At 34.4% G+C, this 21,399-nt stretch overlaps 1 long non-coding RNA gene across 2 annotated transcripts in view; it reads right to left on the bottom strand.

Moving 5' to 3' along the window:
* The window catches only part of LOC148661393 (uncharacterized), a 93,171-nt gene extending 72,067 nt beyond the window's left edge, over positions 1-21,104 (bottom strand). For both annotated transcript variants that reach the window (XR_015939530.1, XR_015939531.1), the window contains exons 1-3: positions 20,884-21,104; positions 16,191-16,249; positions 12,911-13,001 (exon numbers count right to left, since the gene is read on the bottom strand). This is a non-coding gene — a long non-coding RNA (uncharacterized LOC148661393). The remainder of the gene's footprint in view (positions 1-12,910; positions 13,002-16,190; positions 16,250-20,883) is intronic.
* Positions 21,105-21,399: the final 295 nt, after the last annotated feature.

Below are 21,399 nucleotides of genomic sequence, written 5' to 3'. Positions count from 1 at the left end.
TCTATATTTTAATTATTATTATGTATATGTTAATGCTTGGCCTTGAATTCTGTTGATATTTACAGAATGCCCATAGAAAAGATAGGCTAAAATGAGTTTTTAGGTTAAGGTTTAAATCTTCCATATTCCTTTAGTAAGAATAACATTGTAAATAATAAGGGCTGAAAGTAAAGATATCACTGTGTATTTAAACAGTGAAACATAAAAGTTAAATAAAGACGAATGGAGCCCACCTTAGAAAGCTGTTCTGTGTCTTGCTCCCAGATTTACAATGTGAACAGAAAGACTTACAGTCATATCATTCTACAGTTTAAAGATACCATGTTAAAACTAGAACTTTACAAGCCAGAGATACAGAAAGATTGACATTATTTGAGGATCTTTTTTTACAAAGACATCTGAGAATTGATTTTAAAGTAGGTTTAATGCACCCATGACTTAAAAAACAAATGACTTCCAAGTCACCCTGTTCATTGCCATTTAAACATGCCTTCACTAAGTCTCCTGTTAAAGCTTCCAGAATCCAATCAATGTGTCAGTTAAATTGCTCTTCATCTGTCGAGATTAAGTGTGTGACTATTACCTCCGATTTAGCAGAAGTCTTGAATACTGGCACATTTCACTGAAGCCATTAGTAACACCTGGAATCATTCACATTAGTTTAAGATCTGGCATCATAAATTTTGAGCCATTAATGATTATTCTGACTTCTTGAGATAAATGGCTCAATGTTTTTGATAATGAAAATATACACTCTGCTCTGGGCCTTTCTTAAATTCACATTACCTTTGTAATGTACTTCATGGTTGATCATATCAGACGATGTCATAACTTTTACAAGGAGGGGTTTATTAATTCAGAATCTATTTAAGATTTGTTTTATTTCGTAGTCTTAAGACTTGGAAATGTAATTTTATGAACTAGAGCATTTGCCTGTAGTTGAATTACATATTGGACTCTCCTAGACACAAGGGATACTATGTTGACACTTTATGCAGTCATTCCTTCTTTGTTGTTAACAATTTATCAATAAATACTGTCCATCACATAGCCTGCATAATATGTACAATTTCATATAATAAGGGAGTTTACTTTGCATTTATTTATTACACATATCTAGTTGTGGACAACAGAGTGTATGGATGTCTCTGCCCTGTTTTTTATATACACCTTAATTTCAACAGGTTAATTTTCCCATTTTCATGTTTATAAAACTTGCAAGATTGACAGCCTTTCTTTCCTATATCTTCATTATATCCACTTGGAGACTTGTAAAAGGAACCCTTTTCCCTTTGCTAATGCTATATTACCATTTGCATGAAGAAAGAAAAAGCTACATAGCGTAGTCTTATTAGAATATCAAATTAGACTTGCCAAGGAATCCATATGCAGTCTTCAAATCTGCATTTGTATGTTAATCCAAAGGTCAAGGGAAGAGACAAGATGGCGAATAATGGTCTTTAGTTACTTTTTCCTTGTTAACCCTTCAGCTTGGAAAATTAAAATAAAGCATTACATTGACATTTTTCATTATTCCATATATTACAACTACGTCCATCACCTAACAAATAACAAATAAAAAATAGTACTTTCATACTATCAAAAGAAATCAATCCTATTTTCTAATTTCAAGTCTAAGAATATGATACTCCCACAGAATCTTATTAGTTGTACAGTATATTCAAACACTTGGGCGCTTAATTATCTATGAGAATGTTGAAGTGAACCACTTTAAAGTGTCTTAAAGATAGAGTTCTATATGTGTCACCAAGATTAGGAGTCCTTTATCATACTACAAAATTGGGCTAACTACTGGCATTTGAAAGATTATGAATATGGGAATTTTTCAGCATAACAGAAGACTTGTCATAAATAAGTTCCCCCAAATAAAAACAGGAAGAATCAAGAAAAAAAAACAACAAAAACAAGAAAAAATTGTCTCAGTACATCTCAATTAAACTGCAAAAACACCTGCAGAAATAGGCAGTGCATCACCAGCTATAACACTATAGAATAGTGACAGCAATATTGATTTAAAAAATAAACAGTTGAACAGTATAGTACAACTAGCTAACAAAAAATGTGTGACCTGCAATTTTTAAAGAAGGAAAGGTAACATCAAGATGTCAAATTACAAAACAACTCTCAATTTCTGCATTGTGCACTAGCTTCCTACTTTAATAAGGATTGTAGGAAGAGACCTAAGGGAGGTGCATTCCCTTGTATGAGAAACTGCAGCCAGGTCTATCACAAAGTGCCATGCCAGAAATCAGCTGCTCTTCAACAAAGCTGATAATGGCAATGCCCATGTCATCATGACCTCTCTGAATGACTACCAATATAATGACTGACTACTTTAAAATCAAAATTGTGAAAATCACTGATGAAAGCTCAGCTTGCTTAGTATAAGAGGTGGCTCTGCCATATTCACCCATCAAAAAAAGTACAGTATATTTTCAAAATATATGTGTGTATGACAAATTACTGCAACTGAATATCAAATGTTTACAACACATGCATCCCCATCAACAAATGACAATTTTATGGAGTGAACCCACCCAACTCGCATGTCTTGACTTATGTTAAATGGTGCTCAGCAGTTCTTACTACTTTTGTCTTCAGGAGAGCCAGAGGATCAAATATTTTTTCACAGTTTTATGTAGATACTGTAGTTTCATGAAAATTGATTAGCTCAAGGAAAAAAAAGACAAAAGTCCATCTGGAGTTTAAGTCAGAGATATAATTTATACAGCAAGCGCAAAATTGTCATTCTCAGCTCTTTTATTACTATGCCAGCCTTTATGACTTAAAAGAAAATGTCAGTGGCAGCAAATGACATGGTACTGAATAACCTAGTTATAAGGAGGAAGACATTTAAAACTATTCCATACTGGTGGGGTGCCATTCTGCTGAACATACATTTTCTCCCACATAGTCTGTATATACAGATTGCCAGGCTTTATTTCACTATATCTCCTCCCTACCTGCTCTATTTAGTGGATTCTGCTTTATTTACTGTATTCAGCATTTACAGTTTGTTGTCTTTAAATTCTTAATCTTAGATTGACTTTGATATTAACAATTCTAAGCATGTACGTACAACTTAGCTCTGTCTTCTTTGGTCCACCTCTCTAATCCTTATTGTTTGAGGGTTGTCAAACCACAGTAAGTAATGAGACTCATGTTGCCTTGTCGTAGAAATATCACCGACATAATTTACTTTAAGCAAAAACTTTGAATTAAAAGACAATACATTGTTTTTCTTGACCTTTAAAGTCACTGAATATTTTCTTATGAAATACTAAAGGTAATTATGCACAAATCCACATTTTACAGTATATAGCTATGGTGTATACACTGTGATTTTACCATAAAAGAATACATTATGAAATTTAAATAAAAAACACAAGCTGTTACTAAAGCTTGTCCCACAGACAATAATAATCTACTGACAAAACAGAGAAAAGGTGAATAATGCTGTCCACATTTCTCCTTAACATGTCATGGATACCCATTCACCTTTCATAAAAACTCCAGTTTTTGAAAACCTTTCACCAGAACTCATCAACGTCTTAGTGACATTCCTCTAAGCAGTCGATCAGTTTGCTGTTTACTGCTGCAGAAGTATGTTTGGAAGGAAAAGGAAGGTTTCAATTCCAGTTGTGCCTGCAGATAACATGTGTCCTCATTTAATGTTTAATTAAATCCCATAATAGTTTGGTAACTGTGAGGTAGTCTTTAGGAAATGGTCGCACCTCTGACAAGCACCTGTAATATTATGGACTCTAAACACATTCTTATTCGAGCTTTTTAAGACCAGTTCTCATTTAATTTTTTAAAATATTTTTAAACATGTCTTTGAACAAGCACATACATACAGTATATGACAAATGTAATTTCACCCAGTATAAAAATCTGGAAACAGTAGCTTATCTGTAAAATGTTATGTCCAGGCCGATGGGGGCTCGTAGCCCAGAGTTGCCCAGGGAGACCACAGCAATTCCAACGAGTGATCACATTTAACCTGGGATCCTCAGATTACGCTCCGGTCATTTCTCAGTGCACCCCTCGCTTTCTTAGTCATCTAATTAGTCATCTCATCTGTCTTCCAATTAACAATCCCAATTTAACTATACAGTATACTATAGTCCCCAAAATGCCACTGGAACAGTGCTCTGACACTGAGAGGCTGACACAGGGCTACACTCTATGGTCTGAGCTCTGAGCTACAGTATGCACTGAGAAACGTGTCAGCCCTAAAACCTTAAAAAACAACACCTGCCTGTATCCTGGGCTGAAGCACTGATCCAGTGGTGTCATTTTCACATCCATCTGCCCACCTGTATCATCTGTTTTTTCTTTTCTGACTCCTGTGAGCCATAACACAGCACATCTCCGCCAGCTGCCGAAAAACACAGAGCTGGAACTGGATTCCCAGCCTGCCTGTGAGACTTGGCTGCCTGCTACCACTAGCTACATTGTTTTGCTGCTTAAAAAGTGTAATTTTATTAAATAGTAATTTTATTTTTTAAAGTATTCAACATATATAACAAAACTGGAAAAGTGGTTTTTAAAAATTCACAAGGACACACCTTTTAAAAGAATTAATCTAATTATAATGTAATAGAAAACTCCTAATGCACCACTGAATAAAATATCATTCCTAATGATGTTTTGATAAAAATTAAGAGTATTACTACTAGCATAATAAGATCCTTAAATTTTGCTTAATATTCAGCTGCCTGTGGTTCTGCAAGAGAAAACTAAGTTTGAACTGTATATACCTGTACCACTAAAAAGTAATAGTTTTCTGTCTTAACTGTTAATTAATAATGAATCATACATACAAGACTGAGGCATTTTAAATTCTTATGCTGTTTTCATTTAGTGGTCCTCCTCATTTAAGCAGAACATTCTAGTGTGCCATTCTTTTGAAAGTTTAGACATTTTGCTGTAGGTTAACAGTTTTTTTGCAGTTAAAAAGTAGCCGTTAGACTTATTTGTACAGAGGAACAATGATGTCAGTGATGAGAAACACAGTCCAATTAATCAAAAACATTTGACTGGTAAATGTGATGGTGCTTCGGTACTTCATATTGGCTGGACATGTGTAGTTTACCTTTCTTAAAGATTCTGATCAATTAGAATTAATGTTTGCTTTTCATTCAAACTCAGAGTTGTTACAACAGTATAAACAGTATTAAACAGCAGGAGGTTTCAGCAAATTGTTGGTACAGTACATACATGTACTGTAACTCCTGATTGTGTTTAAGATGTTGAATACTTTTACGCAGCAGTAAACTGTATGACCTTGTCTAAACACCTTAAAGAGGCACTGTCCAAAAGGAACAGTAGAAATTGTTTCAATATATACAATTTCTTTTCAGTATTAAAAGACAGATATTTTCACTTTGTTAATTTATATATTTTTGGTATCAGCTTTCAAAGGCTAGACACTTTATTTTTTAAATAAAAATGGATCCATAAATTTTCTTTGTGACTCTAAATTTCCTTCAGTCTAAAGATGAAAAGAATGCAAGAATGCACACATAGTCCCAATCCAGTTACTCCAAGATTGTAAATCATCATGCAAAATGGTAATTTATTGTAAAAGTTATACTTGGCAAACAAGATAATCAAAACAATAAGCTAAGTTGCTCAGTGATTAACTTCTCTATTAAAGTCTCTTTTTCTACTTGAAAACTTTTCCTTTCTAAATGCTAATCTTTTAGTGCAAATCTGTGCCTAATCTACTACAACTAATTAATGTGTTAGAGCTGATGAAATGTTACCTCTGCATTTTTTTGTTCCTTGTATACAATTATTGTAGATGTGGTAAATAAATCAATATTCCCAATCCAACTGTAAAAAACAATCAAGAAAAACAGCGCTTCCCAGGGAAAAAAACACCAAATAATATTTATTAACTGCGCCACAATCCACAGTAGAGACTAATACCGTTCAAGCATTTTCTGCAAGTGTAATAATAAGCAAACTCGGGTAACATGATGGAAGTGGCACATGCCAATAATTTTACCGTTTTACACTGTTGGGTAATTGAAGGATTTAATGAGAAACAAACCAATAAAAAACAAGCAGCCCATGTCAGAGGTGGAGGAACAGATCTGAAATTAAAGTTCCTGAGTTGTGCATTTTGCTTATTTTAAGCACTGAGCCATTGCCAAAGACATTACAGTGATTCTTTCTGGCAAGGTGTTAACTGACTTGTTCAGAAGGCATATTTTAGATGGTGGATGAAATGACTGTTTGGCTTTATACATGTTTTATGATGATGATTATTCTTTTTTTTTTCTTTGCTGTTACTGGGAAGCAAACTCACTAAGTACAGTAATGACTATCTGCTACATTTTGCTTGGCGTTCTCTTTTGTTTCAGCACCTACAATATTGCAGAATGTGATTGTCCTGGTCATCAAAATATCACTACAGGTCTCACATAAGTCTCCAGAGGCCTAGTATATTAAAATGTCAGGGATAATAAACAGTACTACATCAAGACAAAACTAAGCAAGAAATAGTGGACAAACTATTTTGTGGCTTAGGATGATGATTAGCTAAGAATAGCTGATAAACATCTGGAAGTCTTGATAAATATAGAGGGAGAAGTCATTTTAATTTTACAGGAATCTGTACAGTTGGGACAAAGAATTCAGGGGGTCAGGACTCTGGGATGTGAGCAGATGAAACACTGTCCAGAACACACAGAGTGCTATTTAGTGCAATTAATTTCATCTTTTGGATTTCAGTTTGTTGATTTTGTACGCAAAATTAAGCAATGCTTCTGTAGTTTTCTAGATAAATATGAGTAGGCTACAGAGAAACAATCGACACTCTGAGTACTTTTTTCAGGGTTGTTAGTCTTGCATCTTGCCAATGGAAATATACAACAGAAACCTCTTCACATATCTCTAAACAAAAATAAACACACTCTGTAATTATGAGTAGTGGAACTGGGGCTCACTCCCTGGCCTTAGCTGTGACATACAAATTTCCAGAAACACAGCAATTTTATTAATGTCTAATAATACAGACATAGTACAAATGCAACTATCCATCACAATGAAAGAATCTTCTCTATAATTTGCAAGGCACATTTTCTGTTTGCAAAGCAAAAACTGTACAAGGCACCTTTGTGTCACCCTTTTTAATTAACAACATGTATTATGTTCCATAAAAGTTAACATAGTGTCATATTCTATTTAGTTTTCGGGTATGTTCAGGTGTACATACCATACCCTTCTTAAATTTTTAAAAGAACCTCAGTAAAGTAGGATTTGGGATCCATAATTTTCTCTTGAATGTCCTCCACATGGAATATACCCATCACGTGTTATTCTCAAGTGTCTAAATGCTGCCATTTGGGATACTCTCTGCAAAAAGTCTATCTTGAAAACAACATTTTCCTATAAATAAAATATCACATAAAGTTGTGCAGGTCACTTTTCAAACTTTTATTCCACTTGTAAGTTTTTTAACTCAAACGGTAAATTTGTTTTGTTGGAGAAAAAAAAAGTTCAAACTAAGTTTTTCCTAAAATAAATTAGTTATTCAATATTTTAATCACTGGAAAAGGTGAAAGTATTTATTTTCATGGAGAAATGTTTGAAACACCACTCTAACTCTTTCAAGCAACAGGAGCCATAATTGACAATTAAACAGTCAACAACTTCAAATTGTTTGCTATGATCATCTGATATTTTTCCATTCCATCTACATAAATTGATATTACACTGTTATTATTGCTCAGAATCTAAAATACAATTTAAAACCTTGATGGCAACCACAGTAATGATAAAATAAACACACCATCACTGATGGTACCAACTTTCTTTACATTACAGATTGGATTAACATGCTTAGAGAGTATTGTCACGATCGTTATCCCTCCTCTTAAGGGCGCTCCGGCCCTTTCATATTTTAGTTGATTTCATGCGGCTGCCCCGTTATGTCCGTCTTAGTTTAAGGCGGGTGCTCCCGCTATGCCTCGCTCTGCATTAGGAGAAGGACGCCCGGAGGCCCGCCTAGCATCAAGTCGCCCTACGTCTGCGGCTTGAGGGCTTAGGCTTCCGATCGGTGTCCAGGCCTTCTGAGTCGAGGGCTCGGAGCACCTGGCCTCGTCATCCTGTTTTTATTTCCTGTCCCCGTTCCGGATTTTAATAGTGTTTGTCTCAGATTGGATCTCCCAGCTACCTGGACTTTGGATTGCACCCTGTTTTTCCCTTCTGGATTCCCACTGGACTTGTTTGTCTGCGCCACGCGCCCTGAGCACCAGATCACAGCCGTCACGCTCCCCTGTCTTCCTGTCCTGCTCCTGCTGTGTTTCCCTAGAAGTCTTTTTCCAGTCACTTCCAGATTATACCATCTGCACAGGGTCCTTAACTACGCATTGTGACAGTATTACCTCTATTTAGTACCATTGTTGGCAATGTTGTATTAATACTGAGAGAAAAATCCTTACTTTTGCAGAGATAAAAAATGTATGAAACATTACATCTATTTTTATAGTTAACATATTCTGAGAGAAGTAAATATGAATTTTACAGCACTGAAAATGCAGAATCAATGGGTTCGGGGGTATAATTTCATAATCTTAAAAAGTGAGAAATTCTATTATGAATCTAGAAAAAAATGACTAACCAAAATGTCAAACATTTTCAGGGATTTTCTTGTAAGTGCTTTGATTATAGCAGAGATGATCATGATGGTGATAGCAGAAATGTAATTTGTACATCAATTTCATTTCATTCTCACCTTCATCTCTTCACTTATTAAAGAGTGCCAGTCAGGTGATATGTTTAAGTTTTACACCAAGATAATCAATGTCACAAGGAGTAAACAATGTTGAAAAGAAAAGAACACAAGTTAAAGATGTTCATCTTGAGGGAAGGAACAGAGAGATAAAGATGAAGCAGAATGTATAATGAACAATGATCTCAAATTTAGAGACAAGAATGACAACCCTTGTGTCGAATGACAAAAGCATAAGACTGAAAGAACAAAAACATGAAATTAAAGAGAAAACTCTGGGAGTGAAGAGGAGCACTGAAGAAAATTAACACTACAGAATATCCAGGTTGGAATATTTAAAATACAGGGAAATGGCAAAAACATAAAAATAAAATAATAAAATTGCTAGTGGTCACACCTTGTGGTGCATCTTGTCCCAAATGAAAACGAGATGTGAAGATGTGTGGGAGGCAGGATACTCACATCTAGCAATCTCTGGGAGAATTGAAATACGTGTGGGACAGCAGCTAGACAAAACCATCCATCAGCTTCTCATTTTTCAAGAGTGCCTTATTGTGGCAAACGTTGTAGAATTGCTAAACAAACACTGGTTCATAAATGTTCTGTATCTGTCTAATTAAACATGCTTTTCAAAAGCTTGTTGTACTAAATGAGGAATAAAGTGAAGTTATAACATGAAGTTCATAACATGAAGAAAAAATGTTTAGATTTTCTACTGTTCTATGAAGTTTAGAAAATAGCATTTCCTCCTCTGTGATGGCATCTCACATGTCCTGTGCAGTTCATTCTACTGACAGAAGTACAATAGGAGTTCACAAGAACTGATTAATCATTTATAAAGCCTTCATAAGACACAGTATATTGATCAGTTGATCAAAACGATCTCAGAGAAAACATTGTCCAGGCTGAGAAACTGAAAGATGTTAAATTCAGATACATAAAGACAAAAAAACAGACCACTTAACTGAACTTCTCAAATCTGTTTTGAAAGGTATAGGGAAAGAATCTGACTCTAAAGCTGATATAAAAAGAAACAGATATAAAGTCTCCAGAAAAGCTTTACATTGAAACAATAAACAATAAAGTGCCACTACTGCAAACCATATTATATATATATAATACATCATATTAAAACAAAGCAAATGTGCAATCTAAAGACAATTATTTTAGTGTGCCTTCTGAATGGGAATACTAAAATAACCTATTTTTGATTCTAGTTTTAAACTTTTATACACTGTATGTGCTCCTCTACACAGCTATTGAATAAAAACATTTTGAAATGTCTAACAGCAGTTATTTTTAAACCTTATTGTATCTGTAAATAATACAGTATATTCAAGTGAAATTGTGAAATAATTAACCTATCAAAAAGAATAATTTTCAACAACTCATTTCCATTATCATCAGCACATGCACTACGATGCTGAATGTACATACAGTGATAAGAAACTGAAGAGATTAACTTAGTGCTAAAAGGTTAATGTTAGTAACTTTAAAGAAATAAAGATTATTTTTAAAGAACAGTTGCTCTAAATCACGCCACCGGATTGTAACAAGACATTCCCTGGTCAGTTCCTATTCTGTGATTCCATTAGAGTGTTAGATTTAAATGCAGAATTAACTGTTGCCTACGCAGAATTATGTTAAACATGACCTAGACTGGAAATCAATATTCCGCTTAAGTAACTGGCCCTCCAGTAATTTAATGAAGCTAAATTGCATTACATGGAGGTAAGGTGGTGCGGGACCATTTTGTCTCAAACCTTCCATTACACAGTGGCAGTACAGTGCTGAGTGGTAAGAGAAACTTAGCACATTCAGATCATTGGAGGGCAGTTGCTTTCCTTTTTCATACTCAACTACCCGTTTACTTATGATATGAAATGCAGTCTATAAATAACAAAAACAACAAATATCCTTTGGGCACATTTAACAATGAGGGAATCTGCAAATGGATTTTCATTATTTAGCGTAATCATAAAAAATTCAAAGAGCAAAGTTTTCTAAAAGAAAAATCCTCATGAGTATTTTTTTCCCCCCAAAATAAACATAAACAGAAAAAAAATATTCTTTTTGAAAACTATTCTTTTGTCAACAATTCAAAGAGAAGTTTCAAAGTGAGGTGCAGTGTAAGTAGCTAAAGTATATGCCACCTCAAAGCCAGTGCAAAGCTGGTGACTAAGAGTAAAAGATTCATTTAAGGAAGAATACATGTGCAATCACATTCTTTGCTATCATAAAATTCAGATGACAAATCTGTTTGGCTGAACAGTAGGTGTTTTTGCATATCTATTCATATACGTATTTACTGTATATTGTCTGTAGTTTTCTTTAATTTATGAAAGAGATCTGTAACTGTGAACATTTCATTTAAGATGGAATGATTTTGTAGCCATTTCTCCATGAACATTACCAAAAACAGATTATATGAACTTTTTACTGACGACGAAAGAAACAATCACAATTTAACTACTGACGCTGTAACAGGAGAACCTAGCTTCGCATGAACACTATGAATTATGATGTTGAATAATAGCAAGCGAAAATAAAAATAATCAATGAAATTTAAAAGATACAGTCACACTCACTGTACAATTTAGGTATAATCTATGTGTTTACAGAGTGGTTTTCATGAATCAAAGTATTGTATATCTCAGCTGGCTCTTTTCTAGAAATCATGGGATTTTGGTGGCACGGCAGGTAATGCACCTTTGGCCTCCAGGCCTGAGGGCTGCAGGCTGATCTGTTGCTTGAAGGATTACCTGTGTAGACACCTTCCAGCACCTCCTCACAGTACCCTCTACATGTGTCTGTGTTGGGAACCTTGGGTGTGTGCTGCTCTAAAAGAAGACCATCTGCCTTCTTATCGATGACACATTTGACCCGAGGCTCTTGTCAAGAAAGAGCAGGGGTATTTACCCTGGTGCCCTTACAAAACTCTCCCATGATACACCCCTGCCACCAGCGCCTGGGGCTGGGAGGCTTTCGAGCACAGCGCTCACTCATCCTGCTTGGTAGGGCCAGGGTATTACACTGACAATGTCCTTGCCTAGAAACAAAAAGGCTGTCTACATCACAAAACAAGAGCAAAACCCACTGTCATGATAATTGCTATGGGAGCACTTGGGAGGATAATACTACAGGCTACACACTCTTATTATAACTCAGCATTTTCTTCATGGTTAAGATTTTAAATAAGCATGTTAGCACCTAATGTTTTTATTAGGTGTTTACAAAACTGATCCATTGATCTGCACAAGAAAAAGGGTTACATATAGTATATGCTACTAGACATATGCCACTGTATATAATCTATATGCATATACAGTATACTATGTACCATAAAGTATATGGTGTTGTAAAATAAGCATTTAATCATTTGCATTCCGGGCTCCACCCAAGGACCAACAAGGCTGTACTGCTATACTGTTTTAGTGTTTTGCCTTTCTTTAACCTTGTACAAGTTGTCTTTTCCTTGAGATATGTTGTCATCAATGAAAAAAAAAGCTTTAGTGTTTGTGAGAGTGTTCCTTGTAATTCAAACCAGAAACGGCTGCATCACTATACTTTTTTTTTCCTGTGTACAAGAAATACAGTTACTGTTACAACTTGAGATAGTATTTGGAGCTAACAGGTTCTGTTCCTGTTACTTCACTTCTTGAGAAAATCATAATATGTACTGTATGACACAGGCAAATTAAATATTGTGTACGACTTTAACTAATGTCATACTACCACAAGAGAAACAGTTGGCACAAGGTGAGAAATGCTAATGTATGCTTTTCCTTTCTGAGAAGCAACTGAATGACATGGTTAAATGTTTCACTGTGTGCATTTATATAGCAGATGAACTTTTTGAATAAATCAGTCATATAGTGGCTGATTATAGAGCCATAAAGTGTATCACATTTATTGGAAAATTATAAAGCAGGTCTTTTATTGAAACTTTGGCCACAGGGTTTTCCAGGTGTAACTTGTTTTATTATTTTGGGAAGTTTCTGTAGTAACAATTTCTTATTTTAAAATGTATCTTTTTGTCACTCAAAGCATCAAATGAATCAAGCAATTTACGTGGGGTGCTGTGTTGACCTAATTTACTGTTATACAGTATGTCTCTGTTTTTGCAATATAATAGACTTTTACCTGCTGTTTTGTGGCCTCCACCCTTTTCATGATCTGATGATAATTTGATGCTGACAAGCTCCAATGGCTTAGCTAAAATCTAGTTAGTATCCTGCAATAAAAAATACAGTTGTCATAATTCAGGTTTATGAAGTGCTTTACCTAAATGCTCTGCAGAAGTCTAATCCTTCCATTTGGACTGTAACTCTACATGTCTGGAGTGGTTGCACTAACATGTATACAAATATATGCTAATTTTTACAACAGCTTGTAGAACACATTTCACCATTTGGCCATACTAAAGCTTATTGAGAAAGAAAAACTAAAACAAAACCCTAGTTTGGCATGAACACAAGTCATAATTGATCTCCATTATAACAAGACATTTTCTCAGTAGGATTTTCAATGACTTACAAGTCAGGAACCAAAACCAAGTACAAAAGCTTATACTTTGAAAAAATAAAATATGAAGAACAACAGAATTGTGTTCCATTTTGCTTTACATTTCATACAGTATGTTTGATTACTTAGCAAGGCTAATGAAGGAGAGCTGTCTTCAGAAATTGCAAGGTTAAAGTGTGACAGTAATAGACAATACCCTTAATAACTCTTTTGTTCTTCTAAATTAGCAGTGGATGTACAGTATCTACAGTTATTGAAATTTCAGCCAGCTTTATGGTTCAGCTTGGTTTGACTTAACCTTCTGCTAAAGATTTTCATGGATTTTTATCCTGTCTTGCACTAGATTTCTCAGTAAAGGCTTAAGAGCAGACAGGACACTTTTGCTATTAAAAAGATTAGCACATAATACCCCAAATGTACAAATGTTTCATGTGAAAACTAAATCTTGAAAGACAATTTTCAATAAAAAAGCATTAAAAGTATCATGTACAATGTAACTAAAGGTAGTGAACACGTTTCCTCTTTTTTTTCAGTTTCTCCCTTACAGAAGATTAATGCTTTAAAGCACAGTGCAAGTTATACATTTGTTAAAATTTTTTCAGGTTTGTTGAATTGCCAGTTTTGGTCAAGGAGCCTGATTTTCCTCTTCATACCTATAGTCATGGGAGGAAAAATCATCTGTTATCGATATGCTTGAGTGTTAGATGCAGCCGGAACCCATAAATGAGGAGATTGCATGAACTGAGCCCTATACACATAGTTGCAGTGTTTTGAGTTCATACTGTACAGTGATTAGGATCATAAACTCTCACATCATCTGTCATTATGGGCTGCATATACACCTGTGTAAGCAGTACTAATAAAATCTAAGACTGAATTTTCTAATAGTTTTTTTTTCAGTTATTTTGATTAAAAGAGAGGCTCTAGTGCCTATTAATAAAGCATTTATTATGACATTGTTTGTTCCTTTGAAGATCATAAAAATAAAGTTGTAAGCATCAGACATAGTTTAGGTGATAATGTAAGGGTCTTTAACAGTATTTCTGTTTTGACCTTGGAGACTATTTTCTCTTTTATAAAACATGACAGAAAATGACATTTGAATCAGACACTTAATCTAACAGAAAATGATAAGGAAAATGAATATAAGCCTTTGTTCAGAATTTCATTAATTTAGAGTCTTTGAAAGAGACTACAGTGTCATAGACTAATGGAAATAAACCTTCAATCAAAACCACTGGGCTGAAACTGTAAATTTAACCATTGAACATTGTTATAGAAAAAGGTCTCTTCTGCATGTGATTTTGTGTGCGAAGGATCATGTGACACACTAACAGAAGTGCAAAAAGACCTCAGACGAACAAGCTTTATGACAAGGACACATTTTATGGTGGCAGTTGCCTCCTTTAGCATTAATTGTCTACCTGTGTAAAGGAAGCAGCAGCCTTCATTCAGACAGACATTCTGGGGGAGTCCCCATTGAGGATTGCATAATTTGGCCAAGGTGCTCATTTCATCCCCTTCTGCAAACCCTGCCAGATGCCAGGAGTTGTGCACAGCTGCCAGAGGGCTGCGCACAAGGTTAGCAGGGTAGGTGGGATAGGAAGTGGCTCCCAGGAGTAAACGAGAGGGGAAAAAAGGAGGGAGTTAAAGATGACTGTGTAATATCTGCCAAGGGCCTAGGAGCATTTGCGAATGCAATCCCTATTACTGCCTGTAAAAGATGCAAATTTGGTGAAATAATCAGCTGTATGGCCTGGGGCTGTTTTTCAAGTACCCTGATTCTCAGTGGTAGGGACGGTATTAGTGTAAGAAACACAGAAAGGCAAAGTTCACGTTGCTCAGAGGAAGCCCCTAACCAAACTTCGCCAATTGCTGCAAAGGAAGATTTCTCGCTTGAAAGCCCTCACTGCTCAGCCACTGAAACAAAACAAAACAAAAAAAAGAGAGTGACTGAGAGAGAGACAGAGGGAGAGAGAAAGAGACCCTTAAGGCAGGTTGCAGAGATGCAGGAAGCAATAAAGAGACATGCATACATGAAAAGAGATGGGTTTTAACCATTTGAAAAGGGTGCTACTGTGTTTTAAATGGTTGTTCTTTTTATTGCACCTTACAAATTGAATATATTATCCGCTCAGTTCCAAATTATTTTTCAGTAGGTATTATTACCCGGGAAATTTTTTTAAAATATTAAAGATTCTTCATGAATTTCAAAGCTGATGATGATAACAATGAAAGCTTCAGATGTGCCACCACAGTATGTGGAAATGCCAGAGAAACATGAATGTGCCAATGATCCATGCTAATTTAAACATTAGCTAATGATTATTTAAGTGGAAATTTGATATTCATGGTGCTGCCCAAGCAAAGCACTGTGTCCTGTACCCATAGATTCATTTGTGTATAGATATCCTGATATCTATGTGTCAGATCAGTATGTCTGAAAGGAACTGATGTATTAACTGAAGGGTCTGCTGTACACCATTTTTTTCCTTGTCCACTATTACATTTAAAAATCCTGCATTTACATATACAGGAATGGCAAACTGTCTGATGTGACAATAACAGTATGAACGGAGAATAACTATCCTGCTATTTTTAATGTCCACCGTCCAAATCTGTAGACCTTGAGAGATATGATTAAGTAATCACAGTACAGTATGGCAGCCTGTGTGGGAATTACAGGGGAAATGAGAAAAGAAATGTGATAAACATACCCTTGCATTTTAGAAGCACAGTAAATAATAGGTATGATACTGTATTAGTAAGACCTCATAATCACATTTCTCTAACTGAACAACTGCTAGGGCCAGGAATATTAAATACAATAATGAACAGTTTTTAACCAGCAATCTAAAAAATATTTTGACAATGAATACAGCTGTGGCAATTTACTTACCTTATGCTCATGAAGCAGAGCTAGTCCTGCGCAGTTAAGATTTACTCTCTACAGCATTTCTTGAAAATAAAACATGTATTTAAATTAGAGGCTAAACTGCTAACTTAATAAACAGATTTCATCCTAAGTGTCATACAGAAACACAACTTTATTTTGTACAGCTTTCAAAATGTACAGTAAGACTATCATAAAAGTTCATTAATGTCACCAGTAATGTAAATTACTCCTTTGAACACAACGTAGCTGTTATTCAATTTTTACTTTTCAATTGGTTCTTCAACAACCCCATTTCAGTAGTGTTGTTTAAAATTTTACTTTCTGTAGTTTTAATCAGTACCATAGTTGACAAGGTCAACAGCATCAGAAATATGGTACTGTATATTATAACTTATATTCTGTTATAAAGACAAAATATTGTTGATGTTATCTATACACAGTTTTTATCTAAAGTATTAAAAGACGTTTTGAAACCAAAACAAAAGTAGAAATTTAGAATCTGTGCTTTTTACAAAGTACATTCAGAATCCATGCTACAACTTGCTTTCAGCATCTTTTACTCTAATGTTCAAAGCACCAGTTTAGTGTCTTAAACTTAAATCAGTCCAAAGGTCATTTTTATAGCTTGATTATTTAATTAATTTTATCCTTTTGACTAATACATTTGTAATTTCAAAAACAACAAAATTATGTTTAAAATGCAATTACTACAAAAAGTCATTATACTTAAAGTAAAACAAATTGATTAATTCCACTACAGTTAAATAATAACTTTGATTGACTGTATAAAAAGAACATCTATGACTAACAGGGTGTACGACTATAATACATTTTTAGAATTATTTGCTATCTGTACATACAATATAAGCATACTGTACATTTAAATGAAAGTATGTTTCATTAGATGCCATTTACTAACTGGAAAACAAGATGAAATAACATTGGTAATGTGATTACCACAAACAATTCTTTCACACAACACATTTTATTACAATAAATAAATTATTTGTAGTTAGTTACTGATTTTTTTAAAAGTATATATTGAAAACTAACTATAATATATTGATTTTATGTTACAGATTTTTTTGACTCTGTAATTTCAGTTTCATATACTGTAGTCTCTACAGTATTATAATACCCATGCTGCTAAACTGCTCAGAGATCTAAAATATTAACTGAGAGAGTCTCTAAACTATGCTTTTAAAAACTGGAAGTAACACAGTGTATTTAAATGCATAAATGATTTGCTCACAAACTTATAAATGTTCATGGATAACCTTTTATATATGAACATTTTAAAAAGATATTTACTGTTCTACAAGGATGTTTATCATTTGACACCATCGAGATAAGTTTTTCTGCCACTTTCAAAGTAAAATAATTTGCAACAATTTGGATGTCTCAAAATTCATCTATATTATTAAATAAAAAGCATTCATGTAAGCATGATATACAATCTAATTTAAATCAACTAAGATCTGTTTAAAATGAAGTCATAATTATGATTTGAAAGAAAGCACAGTGATTCTGTGGTGTTAATATTCTCCATACCCTAGGCTTTGTTGTTGTTGTTGTTAATAAAGGTCACATCTGTGATGTATGATGGCAATTAATTTATTGCTGTTGTGTTCTTCATTTCTTGAACTTCGCTTCATGTCAATATCTAAAGATGTGAGAGTGTCAGTTTTCTCACATATTAGAAATGTTGTTAGTTTTTGATTCAGTCCTAAACAGATTAATTATTCACCTTGAAAATAACAGTGTAGTGTTTTAGACAATTTCTATCCAACACATGCCATGGAAAAAATAACTTTTTGCTCTTTTCTTAACAAAGCCCCCTAGAATCTGCCTATCAGCTAATTCTAAAAAAGAAAAAAAGAAATACACACTTATTATGAAAACCTGTAACTATATTTTTTAAAACATATGTAACAGATAAAGTACAGAAAACATTCCATACTTGGTTATTTAGTTCATGTAGCCATTTACGTAGTTTTTTATTACTGTAGGTTTGGTTGCAGGGTTATCTGATAATTATGTGATATTCTTTTAATATTTTATTTTTAACTACCTAATTGTGTTTTTAAGCTTCAGTTCCTGTAATTTTGCAAGACGAGGTGTTCCAGTGAGAAAACATATGGTGAGGGATTTTAAACCTCATAGCTGAAGTGCATCATAGACATATCCACTGCGCGAGTGTCACAAGTACCCACCACTGAATATATTCAGTCACCCATTAAAAAAGGGAAGGAAAGGATAAGAAAAAAATATCAGAAGCTATACTGTTATAGCTGTAAAGTAGTTACAGGTTCAAATAATGGCACAGGGGTACTCTAGTAAGCCGTGATCTGTAGGGACACAATGATCTAAGATTGCTTTTCCCAATGAACTATTCAAAATGTCATTTTCAGGGGAAGAAGAATGGGGACAGGCTGAAATAATATACAAGCCCCGGGTACACAGGTGGTTACACAATTACACGTTTCACATGGTCAGATAGATGGACAAACTAGTACAGGCTAAGCTTTGAAGGGTTCTAGTTAGAGTGCTCCAATTAAACTTCTACTGTTCAATTGAAAACTGCATAAAAATTAGATGTCACAGACAAGTGGACAGGTGAATACATACTGTAAACACACAGAGACTAATGCTGATGAAGTATTTTAACCTGTAAGTTTTAGATAAGGTTGTCTGATGACCTTTTGGCTAAGGTGAGGGAAAACTGAAAAAGTGAAAATATGAGATTTAATAACTATATAAAATGGTTTATTGACAGAAAAGAATATGCTGGATGTCTTATAATTTAGTGTTGCATGGGGGTCTTATTGTGTCACAAAGTGTCATATAGCTGTACATATAAAACAGTATCAATAGGAATAATATAAACTAGCGTGCACTAGGTAGTACTCTAGAGATTTTGCATTTCAGTGCATGTCACAAGTCACAGTTGTCTAGATATTGTTTAAAAATGGAGAGGGGCAGACAGACCTTTTAAGAGATAATCTTTTTCAGTATTCTTTTTTAGCTTTAAGTTTACCTTGGACACTTACACTTATTTTTAGTTAAGAATGTTCTAAATCTTGTCATTAAAATGGAAAGTTTTAAGAATTTTATTTTTTCTTGAGATTTAGAACCTCTAAGCAAGCACTGCAATCCTTTAGGGACTGTGCATATTTCTGTGGAAACCTCTCTATATACAGTACATTTTCAGTATTCTTGCCAATAATCATGAGGCACTGTGTTACAAACAGATACTGAGGTAAAAGAACAGCTTCGCATGTTTCTTTTTACTAGGCAGTTCCAGGTAAAATGTCTGCAATGAATATACCATAATGGTTTTTCACTTTATTTGCAGTCCCGCGTTTAGTGCAAACTCTCTAATTCTTTCAGTAAATAAGTCCTTGATCTTGAGCAATAACCTTGTCTTAATACAATTATTATATGGAGTATTTAGTTTTAGCACAGAAATAATTTTATATAGAACCTTCTTTTTGAGCATATATTGTGACGAATTTTTAAATGCGTATAAATTTAAGGCATACATTACAACAATAAAGTTAACTACACACAATACAGTAAGTATCTTATCAAGATAGTTTATTTTATAGTATATACATGATCAAATGTCGTTTTCAGTGTACTGTATCTCTGCCCTGAAATGCACTGAATATACTGCATATTATGGAAATAAGCACTGTATGCCAGTTTCTTCGCGGCAATCTTAAAATGGTGAGAAAGTACTGTACATTTTAAGTATCATAAACAGGATAAACTTTATCATTTAAAATTGTAATACTTTTCCAGAATATGACAGGGCGTCTTTGTTACAATACATTAATATATTTAATAATAAAATATTATTATGTTTTGTTGTTGTTAAAGTCTTTGACCACAGTACCTTTTCGTCGCTGTCAGACCTTTTGGTCTTTTATTTACCGCTGGTTAAGATCAAGTGTTTCTAATGTCGCCGCACCAACTTAGCTTTCTCTCTATTTATTACGTCTTATGGAGTGATGCCTTCTTTAACTGAACAATACACGTACTACAAGCTACTACAACACTTGTGTGGAGCGTTTAGCGTTTCACTAGGCCTATGTTTATTTCGGCTAAATCTTCACCTGCCACACGGACAAAAGCAAGTTCACGCAAGGCCAAACCATGCACAGAACGGACCGCTGTTCATACGGATCACACAGCTAATCCAGAAAACCCATCGCGAAAAGTAAACGGGTTAAAGCTTCTTTATTAGCACTGTGTCCCACATTGGGTTTATCTACAGTAAATCTATATACAGTACTGTGCAATACAAAAGAGGACATTAATACGACTGAGCACTGTCCATTAGATATATTTCCTCAAGAAATGTGTTCTCATGTATAAATACTGTATATAAACGTTATGCACACTAAGGCTTTCTAAAAAAGGCCAGTTACCTCTTAACAATAATCACTTGAATCGTTTTCAGAAACATTGGTGTTGTACAGTATTAATCGCGTGCACTCCCAAGCAACTGCATTTTCATTGACCCTCTCAAACTTTCTGAATATTTTATATTCCCAGTATGATTCATTCTTGGATGCCCGAATCACATAAAACATGAAATTAACAATAATAATATACAACGATAATATAACCAGGGCTAACAATCATATACGCGGCTGTGTTACAGCAGTGCAAAAATGAGAGATCTCTTTACTGTGTCCTGCAGAGAGACAGGTTTCTGTTGTCACCGGGGTTGAAGTAATCCAGTATGAATACCACGGGGAGGAGCTGTGGCTCTGCTCAGCGTTGGCAACAGCAGCTGACAAAGGAAATACTGAAGGGAGAGAGAGAAAAGAAAAGATCTAATTTTTTTTTACAAGTTCCTGAATTTTATGACCCCACTGCTCAGTAGAATGTCCACTCAATCTGTGGAGAAGTTACCAGAGAGGAAGGTGCACTGGGTATATTAAAAAAAGGGACGAACTCTTCCAGTGAATATTTATTAGGAGAAAAAATATTGATATTGTAAAACCTGAAGAAAAACACGGAATAATACTAGTTTGAAGATGGAAAAGGGTGACTTAACAGAGAAACAAATAAAAAGCTCAAGAAATGAAAAAAAATAAAAAATAATAGAATCCACACTCCACATAGTGAACTTCGTTTTACTTTTCCCTAGGGTTAAAATAGCCAGGACACGAAGAATATATTTCAGACACTACAACTTTTA

The sequence above is a fragment of the Lepisosteus platostomus genome, chromosome 6 (genome assembly GCF_059453375.1).
Source record: "Lepisosteus platostomus isolate fLepPlt1 chromosome 6, fLepPlt1.hap1, whole genome shotgun sequence".
Taxonomy (NCBI): domain Eukaryota; kingdom Metazoa; phylum Chordata; class Actinopteri; order Semionotiformes; family Lepisosteidae; genus Lepisosteus; species Lepisosteus platostomus.
Note: the sequence above shows the minus strand (reverse complement) of the source record. Positions and strands in the feature narration are given on the sequence as shown.